The sequence below is a fragment of the Rhinichthys klamathensis genome, unplaced genomic scaffold (genome assembly GCF_029890125.1).
Source record: "Rhinichthys klamathensis goyatoka isolate OS25496 unplaced genomic scaffold, OSU_Roscu_1.1 h1tg000036l_1, whole genome shotgun sequence".
Classification (NCBI taxonomy): Eukaryota; Metazoa; Chordata; class Actinopteri; order Cypriniformes; family Leuciscidae; genus Rhinichthys; species Rhinichthys klamathensis.
Window position 1 is genome coordinate 7468584 of NW_026606584.1, and position 13177 is coordinate 7481760.

General features: G+C 40.9%; 1 pseudogene; it reads right to left on the minus strand.

Annotated features, from left to right (window-relative positions):
• Positions 1 to 464: 464 nt before the first annotated feature.
• Positions 465 to 12653, minus strand: LOC130081122 (potassium/sodium hyperpolarization-activated cyclic nucleotide-gated channel 1-like; annotated as a pseudogene).
• Between the last annotated feature and the right edge of the window lie 524 nt (positions 12654 to 13177).

Below are 13177 nucleotides of genomic sequence, written 5' to 3' on the forward strand. Positions count from 1 at the left end.
AAGATCATTTTTTCGAGGTGACGACATCATTATGTTATCCTATGTTGGGAGAACGACATTTATCTCATGGCCACGAGTTAAATGCGTAAACAACCTAAAAATAATAATAATATTAATAAATAAAGACACGATCATTGAATGGATTTAAGAGGCTGTGAGATGGGATGGATAAAAATGTTTTCTTTTAGGCCTGCATTATTTTATGTTCATATTATTTTATCATTTATTGATAATAAACTTCATTCAAATGCTGTCTAAAGGCAACATTGCATGCAATATAATAGCTCATATTTTGTCAAAATATAAATATTATTATAGGCCTATCCATTTCTGATAATTAAAGGGTTGCACAGGTTGTTTGCGCATTTAACTTTACATTGTGTGGCCACGACATAAGGATGCATTACCTTGACAAAATGATCTCGTGGTCACCACTTTTTATCACGTTCCCACAAGTTAAAGTGTCATGGCCATGACAAAACTAAGAACCGAACATGTCCCCTCCCGATGACCGTACAAACAAAGCAAATCATAATGCAAGACTTACTTTCTAGATCATTTTTAAGCTTTTCAGCTGCTCTCCTCAGTTCGTTCACAACATGTGGGAACTCCTTCTCAAGTTCCTGAAACTCTTGTAATGACAGGGTGAAAAGGCTGCAGGTGGTCAGAGCAGAAACTTTGGCCAACTGCCTTCCACCAAACAGGAAGCTGATCTCTGCAGAAACACAAAACTTCTTAAAATGGTGAGTATGAGGCTGGTTGTTTAAAACACATTGGAGTTTCACAGCAAAGATTATCTGACTGACCATCTGATCAATACTCCACACAAAACTGGGAAAACATTTTCTTGATCTGGCAAGCTCTGTAATCTAATTTTGAGCATTTTTGAGGGTGGAAACTCATGTAATTGACGCTGTTCTCATGCTCTCACACCACACCTCTATTTTCTCATGCAGTGATAAACATTGCGGAGTAAAGAGGACACTGACAACGTAACGACAGACAAGAGGTTCCTTTTGATATGAAACAAAAGCAGCTTTTCCACCGTCGAGACGAACAGTTCTAAGAACGGTTATGGTTCCAGTTATGTTTCCACTTGAGCCTGGTACGACATGGCGTGATTACAAAGTGTTCTCGGGTTTCTTAAAAATAGCATATTTTTTAACATATATATATATATATATATAGTATATTACATATATATCTATTATGTGTGTGTGTGTGTATGTATATACAGGTCCTTCTATAAAAACTAGCATATTGTGATAAAGTTCATTATTTTCCATAATGTAATGATAAAAATTAAACTTTCATATATTTTAGATTCATTGCACACGAACTGAAATATTTCAGGTCTTTTATTGTTTTAATACTGATGATTTTGGCATACAGCTCATGAAAACCCAAAATTCCTGTCTCAAAAAATTAGCATATCATGAAAAGGGTCTCTAAACGAGCTATTAACCTAATCATCTGAATCAACTAATTAACTCTAAACACCTGCAAAAGATTCCTGAGGCTTTTAAAAACTCCCAGCCTGTTTCATTACTCAAAACCGCAATCATGGGTAAGACTGCCGACCTGACTGCTGTCCAGAAGGCCATCATTGACACCCTCAAGCAAGAGGGTAAGACAGAAAGAAATTTCTGAACAAATAGGCTGTTCCCAGAGTGCTGTATCAAGGCACCTCAGTGGGAAGTCTGGGAAGGAAAAAGTGTGGCAAAAAACGCTGCACAACGAGAAGAGGTGACCGGACCCTGAGGAAGATTGTGGAGAAGGACCGATTCCAGACCTTGGGGGACCTGCGGAAGCAGTGGACTGAGTCTGGAGTAGAAACATCCAGAGCCACCGTGCACAGGCGTGTGCAGGAAATGGGCTACAGGTGCCGCATTCCCCAGGTCAAGCCACTTTTGAACCAGAAACAGCGGCAGAAGCGCCTGACCTGGGCTACAGAGAAGCAGCACTGGACTGTTGCTCAGTTTTGCATGTCATTCGGAAATCAAGGTGCCAGAGTCTGGAGGAAGACTGGGGAGAAGGAAATGCCAAAATGCCTGAAGTCCAGTGTCAAGTACCCACAGTCAGTGATGGTCTGGGGTGCCATGTCAGATGCTGGTGTTGGTGCACTGTGTTTTATCAAGGCCAGGGTCAATGCAGCTAGCTATCAGGAGATTTTTGGAGCACTTCATGCTTCCATCTGCTGAAAAGCTTTATGGAGATGAAGATTTCATTTTTCAGCACGACCTGGCACCTGCTCACAGTGCCAAAACCACTGGTAAATGGTTTACTGACCATGGTATTACTGTGCTCAATTGGCCTGCCAGCTCTCCTGACCTGAACCCCATAGAGATTCTGTGGGATATTGTGAAGAGAAAGTTGAGAGACGCAAGACCCAACACTCTGGATGAGCTTAAGGCCGCTATCGAAGCATCCTGGGCCTCCATAACACCTCAGCAGTGCCACAGGCTGATTGCCTCCATGCCACGCCGCATTGAAGCAGTCATTTCTGCAAAAGGATTCCCGACCAAGTATTGACTATCGAGTGCATAACTGAACATAATTATTTGAAGGTTGACTTTTTTGTTGTTGTATTAAAAACACTTATTTTATTGGTCGGATAAAATATGCTAATTTTTTGGGACAGGAATTTGGGGTTTTCATGAGCTGTATGCCAAAATCATCAGTATTAAAACAATAAAAGACCTGAAATATTTCAGTTGGTGTGCAATGAATCTAAAATATATGAAAGTTTAATTTTTATCATTACATTATGGAAAATAATGAACTTTATCACAATATGCTAATTTTTGGAGAAGGACCTGTATATATAAAATCAGGCAGCTGAGACTAATTATATATTAAAAATTATATATTAGAAATTCAGATATTATAAACATTAACATGATTTTCTGTAAAGCTGCTTTGAAACAATGTGTATTTGAAAAGTGCTAAATTTGACTTGACTAGCACTGCAATGTGGACCAGACTTTATGCCGTTACTCTACAAGACTACTTCTCAACTGAATCACACAACAGTAAGTTTCTCATACATCACCTCCAAAGTGATCTCCACCACACAGCTCCATTTGGAAAGCCTCGTTCTTCACAAGCCCCCGTCGATAGTCAATGAAGAACATATTGTCAGGTTGAGCATTCTGACGAATGATGATGTCATCTGGATTGAAGAACTCTTTGTCCAACTTCATCAAGATGGCTTCGGTGAATTCTTCGTTAAGTGACAAAAATGTGCCTTTGTTCAACAGGTTGGAGCATTTGTCTGCCATAATATCCTTTGAAACAGAAAACATAGCACTATTAAAAATGATTTCTATAGACCAATTTTCAGTTGGTAAACATGGTGATGTTTTTTTTTGTAGGCGGAGCTTAGGTGGTGGCAGAACGATCACTCTGGCCGCTTCCCTAACGTTAGTTTGCAAGTTTTGTTAGCTTGTTTTTTACAATGACTGGAGAAAATCCGATTTTATCTTAATGTGCAAGGTCACTCACTGTCCAGGACCGCGATTGTTATTTGCAAAAGTTAATTTTAAAGGACGTAACCAGATTGGCTGACCCGTACTGTACACGCTGTCAATGGATGGACGATCTGACAGGATTAACGTTAACGCTACATCCGGTTGAGAGGCCTGACTTCTACACCTAACGTTACCTGATAGAGAAACAGAGCGGAAAACAGAGCGGATATAAATCTTTCGATGCCTATAACTATATGTGCTGAATGGTCATGTACAAGACTTGTGTAGTACGATCCGCAGTTCTGCCTAGCCAGCGCCAAGAAGACGACAATGTAAAGAGTGACATTACGGTGCAATTTTAATGATGTGAATATTTTCTAGAAATAAAAATTATACAGCATATTCATTTTTCATCGATTCTTGCACCCAACAACACAACAAGATGACTGTTAAAAAGGCCCATTGAAACTGTATTTGAGTCTGTGAGACTTGCTCTGGCAATCAGCCAATGTCAGAGCATGCTGTCAAAGCAACAACGTGAAGACACTAGGCTCCGCCCATCTCCAGTAGGTTGCATTGATTAGCATTTGTAGTTAATAGCTCTGCATGGGGTGAGTGTAACAAACAGACTCTGTGCTTTCTTGCCATTGAGGTGTGTGTAGTAAGTAGGTTTATGTATTTCAACTCATGTCAACTGTTTGATGAAAAGCATTTATGTTTGTTTGATACTATTTGTCCTTGTTTAAGGATACTTCACATAGAAGTAAGGATTTGATTTGTGTTCACGTATTCACATGATGTTGCTTATGTTTCATGGAAGCATTTTTGCTACATCTCATTTTATGTATTTATCTTGTTATTGAATTGTGTTTCTGTTATGTTATATTGAGATATATGTATGTGTGCATATATATATATATATATATATATATATATATATATATATATATATATATATATATATATATATTAGTTTTGTTTTAGACCACACCCATACCCATGGCATCACGATTGTACTCATCCGCACTTATGTGCTAAACCTTTATTGGAGCTTTATGGAATTGTTGTGGAGAAAATAAAGCTATAAAGAGAACTTTCTGCTGCTGCTTCATGTCTCTAACCAGAAATCTGTGGTGAACTAGTCCCCCACTGGCAAACCCAAACTGATTGAAAGTCAACAGTTTTCTACAATGACATTTAATAATAATAATAATTTAAGCTCCTTCTTATGTAGCCGAATCTGTGCTGGTTCGTATTGGCCGCCTCCAGTTTTCCCTTTGTTTTGCCTCCAGCTAGCGCCGTGACGTAACTGTGACGTCGGCTCGAAATTGGTCTATAAAAAATACTGTTTGAGCCAAATGATTGTTTGAACAGCATAAAAACGTATTGTGTTATCTGAAGTATATATTTATGAATCAATTAGAAACCTTTCTGAGCTGTTTTGACACGATGTCAAGGATGTTCTCTTTATCCCTCTGCCACATGTACTGGGCAGTGATACGTTGGCGCAACACTCTGGGCAGCGATTGGAACATTGTGGAGGATTGTAGCTGGTTTATCTGAAATATTTATATATTATGGCATAATATCATCAGAGCCGCCTTGTATTTATTTGTTGCATAAACAAACTTAACAAATACAAACAATAAACAAACAGCTTTAATTGTTTTGACTCTTAAAATTCACCTTAACCTTGTATGTTTTGCCAGTTGCAGACATGCTCCCAAATGCTGTGATCACGGAAGAAAAAATGCAGAACACATGATAATTCCAATCACCATACTTACAATAGCTATCCACAGTTCATCCACACCTATAAAAAAAAACAAAAAGAAATCACTTTAGGTCAATGTAAACTACTTTACATTGAACTAAACTTTTTTTTTTTTTTTTTTTTTACAGTTCTTCAGTGGTGTTTGCTTATGCCACAATGCTAGGGTGCCATGGCATGGCTAAGCCACTGCCTTTTGTTTTCATCTGGCAGATGGAAATCATATGTCTGATCACTTTCACATTCATAAAAGTGATGCTGGCCTTAGCAAACGCCACCGATTAAAGTGACATCAGGAGACATTTTTCTGCACCAAAGACTGATTATCAGATTGATTATCATTTCTCAAAAAAGGTAGCTTGGATGCCAGCCCGAACTCCGCCCACAACATTTTTTGGTCGGGAAGTTCGGTCTGGACTCGCTCCATTGAGGAGTAATTATGATCAGTCAAAAAATGTTCGGGCCAATCAAATTGCCAGGGCGGGCTTTATCCGATGATGGACAGATGATCTGCAGGGACGTAATCATCACGTTATCAAAGAGCGCTTAACTGGTTTCCCTCAGAGATGACTGCCGCTGGAGAACTGAGATGTATAGATTCCGCTATTGCGTCTGTTGTAAAAGAAATCGACAGCGCATTCATTTTAATAGACGAACAGAGAACTGCAATCAAGGCATTTGTCGATCGGAAAGATGTGTTTGCCGTCCTTCCTACGGGATTCGGCAAAAGTTTAATTTAGCAGCTGGCTCCGATGGTCACTAAGAAGATGGAACACAATGAAAACCCTGTGGTCGTTGTGGTTTCTCCTTTGGTCGCACTCATGGAGGACCAAGTAAAAGAAGCAACACTCGTTATTTTCTGTAGTTGACAACTGTGCTATGCAAAGTAGCTGACTTACTGCGTTGCTCTCATTGGTTGTAGGTCTATCCAATTGAGTGCGGAGTTGTTGTTTTTTTTCCTGGTTCGGTTAAGACACGCCTCATAATCAAAGCCCTATGGAGCCGTATCAGACTCACATTCTGACTAGAATATGAGTATGACGAAGTCAGGCTATAAAAAAGGATTAATGTGGAAAGAATGTTGTGCGGCGTACGTGTTGGTGAGTCAGTTGATCTCCAGGCCATTCGAGAGAAAGCTCTGAAGGAAGCATATGAGTATTTTTCCCCGATCGAGGCATTCTGCAAAATTTTACAGAAAAAAAGAAGACATGTTGAACACATCATGTCAAACAAATGCCAGCATAAGCAATAAAAAATTAGACGTACCTCAATTTTTTCCTTTACAACCCAGCTGTCAGCTGGAAACGCTTCCATTACAGAGATGAAGTAGTGAACGCAAGTGTTCCAGTGACAAATCAGGATCATCATCATGAACACGAAGACAACCCTGAATAACTTTTTGCCTTGCTCAAGCTGGACATCTGACACCTAAAATGATAGATAATAAAAGAAAGTATCCATAGAACAGTAAGGGTGTACAAAATACAACCAAAAAATTTCCTGTTACTTACTTACTCTTTATCGTGTTATGACAGAGGAGGAAAAATGTAAGAAAATACTACAAAAATGATAAAAGGATTTTTTATTTCTTATTTTTAAAGTCTTATTTTAAAATCTTATTATTAAATACTATTTTAGGTTTGGTTCTTGAGTTGCTATATTATTTTTTATAACACAAAAGATGATTATTTTGTAGAATGTTAGTAACCAGACAGTTGACGGCACTCATTGACTTCCATAGTAGGAAAAAAATACCAAGGAAGTCAATAGGAGCTGCCAACTGTCTGGTTACCAACCTTGTTTAAAATATCTTCTTTTCAGTTCAACAGAAAAAAGAAACTCATACAGGTTTGGAACAACATGAGGGTGAGTAAATTATGACAAAGTTTTCCTTTTTTGGGTGAACTATCCCTAAATGATCAGATCATAGATGGTTTTCTGAAAAACTAGAGAATAGCAAGTCCTTCTTTGTATAACTTTTAATATGCCAACCTTTTTATTGGAGCCTTTATTTATTTATTTTAAAATTACGCATTTGTCAAGTCAAGCTTTGAAACAATGTAAAGTAATATCTTCAATCCCATATGTGATCATTTGGAAGTTCCTTTTAAAGTTTCATAACAAATTGTGTCTTCTTTCATTTATTATTTTTCCCCGTGAGCAAGCCAAAGGCGACTGTGGCAAGAAAAATTCTCCTCTGGCTGTACAGTGTGAACATATTACCATTGATCATTTCTTGCATAAACATGACGGTGAGTTGTGCTGAAACTTACAGTTTCCAATTCATAGCAGAATCTCAGAAGCTTTGGCACACGGAGTAAACGGATCAAACTGAGAATCCTCACAAACATGAGCATCCGCACCAATTTCGAAGCCACCAGTGAAGCAGTGTCAGCGTGATCAACATGTTCCTGTGGTGAAATGGTTGTACTGTAAGAAGAATCTCTACAATTTGATCAGTGTGAGTGATATTAACTGATGAATACAATTACCACAATAATAATGATAATGTCGACCGGAAATGCAGCCACCACATCAGGAACAAACCAAGACCTGAAATAATCCTTTCTTATCAATTTCGGATCAAGGATGGCCTAGACAGAAACGGGAATGCATTGTGTCCATTTTTAACTGTATTTTAGAGAGGTAAAGGCCATCATAAATAATTAATATTACACTATAGTACAAGACAATGAAGGCATGTTCATACCTGACCGTCTTCACTGAAAATGCCCATTCGGAAATTAAGGCCGACATCAACACAAAACATGAGGTCTGAGTAGACATTGAAAGCCACCCAGTATTTGTGGGCACTACCATGCATATCATCAGAAAATGCCATGTCCAGTGGAATTGTTAGAAGGTTCACAAATGTTAAGACCACCATTATACACAAGATAGTAGTGCCTAAAAGACAGAAAAAGGCAAATGTGAACATTTATTTTTAGATCACTGTGATGGCACTAATGGCACATTGACAGACATAAGAAGACATTACATCCTCATGACAACATATGTATTTATTTAAATAAATAGTGATAATGCCATAGAAGACTCTATACCTTGAATTACCATGCAAAAAACATGGTAGCCCTACATATCACATAGTATCATTAGAATACGTTATGTTTTCATTTCAACTGCAAGTCTAACATTTTTTATGTTATCATTACATTTGATATTACTTATGTATTTAAATTTAATAGCTTATGAACCATAAGCGAACGCACTTACATTATAAGACAAATTGGTGTTTTTTGACATATTTTCCGATCCGCACTGAACAAATGCCATTTGCATCACATGTAAATATTTGATTATTATTTTAAAATATTATGATATAGATCATTTCTTAACAGTGTAAGACCACTTTCAACACATAGTATTACCAGTTTATACCTATATTGCAATTACCATAGATTTGTGGATTAAGTAAATTAATTGTCATGAAGCCCAAACACAAAGCTTACATCCACCACAACTTGAAATATAATATTGGATTGGTTAGATACATTTAAAAAAAATAACTACTAGTGTTATTACATTAAGTGGACCATTATCCCATAAACTATGCTGAAGTTTTTAATGAGTGATTAGAATTTTGTATATATTTTTTAAAAAGTCATGAGGGGGTGGAAATGACTGGTTGTTGTGGAAATGACAATGAATGGACGTCCATGCAGAAAAACAGAAGAATTTTATTTGAAACTTTCTGAAACAGACAATTCCATTTAACAAATCATTAATCTCATTAGTCATTAGTTTGTTTGGTTCTGTTTTGGTATAGGACTGAGACCTTTCTGCAGTTGACTTCCGCGGCATCTTAAAAATAGATGAAAAGGCATTTCAACAAATATATATTTGAATAAATACATTAGCATTGTACATTTCAATAAATACAATATACATATGTAGCCCCACAATCTATGAATTGCACCTTGTAAGCATAAATGTCATTTCCACCTCACCTTTGTCATTTCCACCCAAGAAGGAATGTGTTGGAAATGATGGTGGTGGAAATGACAATCCTGCAGTATTTTGGAAAAAAAATCCAAGCTAGTATTACTGTGACGATGTTCGGCTGGATTGCCCTCGAGTGCCACGAGAGGGCGCTCCACCTCTGCACTCCCTTCCCCTGGACTGTTCACCCACACACCCTGGACTGATTACTCACACACCTGTTTCCACTGATCACTCTCACACCTGCATCTAGTTCCACACGCAGCTCCACACACATTTATTCCTCACTGTCACTATCACTCTTTGCGTAGTATTGTATGACTGTATGTCACCGTCGTGGTCTATTCCTAGTGTTTCCTAGTCTGCTTTAGAGCATTTCCATGCCTGATATCCTGCCTGTGTTTCCCGGATTTCGTATCGTCTGCTGCCTGCCTCTGATCTCTTGCCCGGTATTTGGACCACGATTTAGCCTTGTCTCCTATGCTGTGTCTGCTGTCTGTGACCCTTGCCTGTCTGACTACCCTGTAAATAAACCTACGCTGCACTTGGATCCCTCTGTGTCTGGTGTTTCATGACAGAATACTACGCCATAACCAGATCCAGCAGCATGTCAGCCTTGTATGCCTCCCAGTCAGCCAGTGCGGGTCTGAGCGCCGTACACCAAGATCAACTGAACGAACTCACCTCGTCGCTGGAGAGGTTGGCCAAGATGGTTTGCGGTCTTCATGTTCCTCCACCGGGACCATCCCAGTTTCAACCCGTCTCCACTGTTGTCAGCCCTGAACTGATCCCATTTCCACGTCAAGCTCGCCCAGTGAAGTACGACACGGATACGGGAGCTGATATCATGCGACTCCAGCAGGGAGATCAATCGATTGAGTGGTATGTCGAAGAGTTTGTTGAACTGGCACGTCTCACGCTTATGAGCACCGAATGTCTAATGATCTTTTTCCGCGGAGGGTTATCTGAACCGCTCCGGTCACGGATGCCCATCCATGATCCTCACGGTACTTTAATGCAGTATATGGACATGGCCCTTCTTCTGAGTGGTTCAGCTCTCACTGTGGGTAAGATGGGGAATCTTCAGGTCCTGCCAGATTTTCACGACATGCCAGAGCTTCTTCCCGCCGAGACCGTCAGGCCTGGGTTTCGTCCCGCCGAGTCAAGTGAGTCAAGTCCCGAGTCAAGTGAGTCAAGTTCCGAGTCAAGTCCCAAGTCAAGTGAATCTAGCCCCGAGTCAAGTGCCGAGCCGAATGAATCAAGTGAGTCAAGTCCCGAGTCAAGTGAGTCAAGTCCCAAGTCAAGTGAGTCAAGTGCCGAGCCGAATTAATCAAGTGAGTCAAGTGAATCAAGTGCTGTGTCAAGTGAATCGAGTGAGTCAAGAGCCGAGTCAAGTGAGTCTAGTGCCGAGACAAGTGAATCGAGTGCCGAATCTAACCAAGTGAGTGAATCCAGCCAAGTGAAAGATTCAAGCCCAGTGAAGCGCCGTCGCAGAAGGAAGAGGAGGACTCGTTTGGCTCGCCAGGCTCCGGAGGGCGTTCCCAGATGCCTCGCCCTGCCGGCCCCGCCTCTGCGCCTCGCCCTGCCGGCCCCGCCTCTGCGCCTCGCCCTGCCGGCCCCGCCTCTGCGCCTCGCCCTGCCGGCCCCGCCTCTGCGCCTCGCCCTGCCGGCCCCGCCTCTGCGCCTCGCCCTGCCGGCCCCGCCTCTGCGCCTCGCCCTGCCTGCGCCCTTCAAGCTCCGGGAGGGCTTTCCTGAACCCGTGGATTTCCAAGTATTTTTTTGGGGGGGGGGCAAGGGTCCGGTGAGGAGACCATGAGGGCTGCGCCGCCATGGTCGTCTGCAGGGGCTTCACCTCCATGGCCGCCATCTCATCCTGCTCCGCCCTGGCCTTCGCCTCATCCTGCTCCGCCCTGGCCTTCGCCTCATCCTGCTCCGCCCTGGCCTTCGCCTCATCCTGCTCCGCCCTGGTCACCGGTCCAGTCTGGTCCGCCCAAGCTCTGCGGCCCAGGCCCGCCTGAGCTACTTCCTGGTCCCGTTCCCCTGCATGGGCCTGGCCCTCCGTCCCTCCCCCAGGATCGTCTTCGCTCTGCCCCCCGCCTGGATCTTCTTTGGAGCGTCTGGAAGCTGCTCGTTAAAGGGGGGGTTATGTGACGATGTTCGGCTGGATTGCCCTCGAGTGGCACGAGAGGGCGCTCCACCTCTGCACTGCCCTCCCTTGGACTGTTCACGCACACACCCTGGACTGATTACTCACACACCTGTTTCCACTGATCACTCTCACACCTGCATCTAGTTCCACACGCAGCTCCACACACATTTATTCCTCACTGTCACTATCACTCTTTGCGTAGTATTGTATGACTATGTCACTGTTGTGGTCTATTCCTAGTCTTAATTCCTAGTCTGCTTTAGAGCATTTCCATGCCTGATATCCTGCCTGTGTTTCCCGACCTTCTGCCTGTGTTCCTGGATTTCGTATCGTCTGCTGCCTGCCTGTGATCTCTTGCCCGGTATTTGGACCACGATTTAGCCTTGTCTCCTATGCTGTGTCTGCTGTCTGTGACCCTTGCCTGTCTGACTACCCTGTAAATAAACCTACGCTGCACTTGGATCTATCTGTGTCCGGTTGTTTCATGACAATTACAGATTAGCTATGAATTGGTAGCTAGCATTGCATGCATGCAAAATACATCTATTTATGTTAAAAAATCTATTTATTTGCAAACTCAATTGATCTTACGCCATGTTTGGAAATGACATACAATAAAAATATTTTCATTTCAAGCAATATTTACCTTGAGTTTTCTTCTCCAAGTTGGTGAATAAATTAAAAGTCTCCTCCATGTCAGACATGTGCTGTGATGTCATTGTTCATCTCCATAGAAACTACCCAAACAATCTTTCAAAAAAGCCTTTTAAAAGGGACATTACATCGTTGTGGTGGAAATGACGGCAATACTGTGGGACAACTACATTTTGTATATAAAATCACATTAATAGTTGTCTGACCTTAAATACCACAATTATGTTTTGATTATTTTACTGATACTTTATACAGTCATATTAAAAAAAAATAGATAAATCATTTTTTTACACTTCTTTTTCATTATTGAAGATCAGAAGTCTGGGTGTGGGACAAACACAAAACAGCAATATTTGCATCTATAATGATATTTAAAAAGGTGAAAAAATCATCGTAGACTACCGGTAAAAAGTTTCTAAAGTACTTTCATTGTAAAGTTAACTATGAAAGTGTGAATTTTTCAAAATTAAATGTTTTTTATAAAATATGATCAAAGGACATGAAAGTGCCCATAGTCTAAGAATTGAATATGAAATATGGTGAGCGTTAGTTTCCATGAGGGAGGCTAGTAGTGAGTCTGTTAACGTTACCTGAAATGAGTCCGAGGGTGGATGACCCAGCGGTGGGTTTCACCTTCATCGTCACACATTGTCCTTTTTCGATGTCTTTAAGTTCCAACAACGACAAGCGTGTTTTTGCCAGACCACGTACGCTATTTTCACTCATTGCGACTGGGAGCATTGAACAACTGCCGCAGATACGGTTACAAGTATCCGTTATTTCTTTTTGAAATTAAGAATGATGCGATTGCGAACCGGCGCGTGGCAGTCGAGCAGTGATGGCAAACTAGCTTTACACTTTATTAAAACTTCCTTCGTTCACTGGATTGTTTTTATTGGACTGATTGATTTGTTGCTATATATTAAGAAATTATCCTTAAATTGTAAGACATTTTCGAGAACAAATTTAGGTAGCCTACACTCCAATGACAGTCATTTAACGCGCGGGCGCGCACCACACACACACACACACACACTCACGTTGTTTACACCAGGAGCCGCTATGTATGTATAATAGGGATGTGCATCTCCAAAGCTGAGGCCGATGCGATACGCATCTCGATCATAGACGACCTCGATGCATAGCCAACGATACGATACATTAAAAATACAT